This window comes from Sinocyclocheilus rhinocerous, unplaced genomic scaffold (genome assembly GCF_001515625.1).
Source record: "Sinocyclocheilus rhinocerous isolate Xijiao unplaced genomic scaffold, SAMN03320098_v1.1 scaffold1142, whole genome shotgun sequence".
Classification (NCBI taxonomy): Eukaryota; Metazoa; Chordata; class Actinopteri; order Cypriniformes; family Cyprinidae; genus Sinocyclocheilus; species Sinocyclocheilus rhinocerous.
The window spans coordinates 434,929-435,861 of NW_015656027.1; the positions used below are offsets into that span (position 1 = coordinate 434,929).

The following is a 933-nucleotide window of genomic DNA, read 5'->3' on the forward strand; positions in this document are numbered from 1 at the left end:
TGTGTGTGTGTGTGTGTGTCACGTCCACAGATGCTTATCAGCCTGTGGTTCTATGACGCAGCAGCTCTTACCATGTTGGCCTCAGCACTCCAGACCCGTCCGAGTCATCAACTCTGATCGCTCCATTAAGAAAGGCATAATGGCAGATGACCTGAGAGACCTACGAAACAAGGTGAGGACAGGAATTAAAAGGATCGGAGTAAAGGAAGGAGTAAAATGTAGCATTGGAAGAAAGAAAGAAAGAAAGAAAGACTATGTTACTTTGTTGCACTCAAATTATTCATATAATCATAAAGTAGTGATTGAATAAATTCACAGACTTCATTATTAATTCAAGGTTGGGTGGTACCAAAACTTTATTTTCTTAAAGTAATGTTTGCTACCTCAAAATAACTAACTGACTAACTAACTAAATAAATAAATTTATATATGTAAGTGTCACGAATCCGGTCCATGAACTTCCGTCTGCTAGCCATCAGAGGTCAGCCTTTCCATTTTCATTGACTCTCGCACTACACCCTGTTGCATATCACCCCGGCCTACATATCCCATCATTCATTGCACTGACTGCACACAGCACTGATTGCACACAGCTGTTTCATATCACTCACTCACTATATAACACTCACTCAAACAACCATTCTCGGCCGAGTATTGTATGCGCTTATCGCCAGCAGTGATAGCTACTCTACAGAGCCCTCATTAGCTTCCTAGCCTAGCCTAGTCTTGCCTTGCCTTGAGTCTTGCCTTGTCTGTTTTCTCGGTTTTTGATCTGTGCCTGTTTTCCTGGATTTATCCCTTTAGTCTCGCCCTTGTGATCCTGTTCGCCAATCGTTGACCTACGCTAGCCCTAGGACTATTCTTGTGTCTTGCCCGCCATATACCTGTTTGCCACCGTTCTACCCTGCCTGTGTTTCTGACCTCCTCTCATGT

The 933-nt window shown here is 43.3% G+C and overlaps 1 long non-coding RNA gene across 1 annotated transcript in view; it reads left to right on the forward strand.

The window, feature by feature from the left end:
* The window catches only part of LOC107719304 (uncharacterized), a 965-nt gene extending 784 nt beyond the window's left edge, over window positions 1-181 (forward strand). The window contains exon 3 of the long non-coding RNA XR_001637500.1: window positions 31-181. This is a non-coding gene — a long non-coding RNA (uncharacterized LOC107719304). The remainder of the gene's footprint in view (window positions 1-30) is intronic.
* Window positions 182-933: the final 752 nt, after the last annotated feature.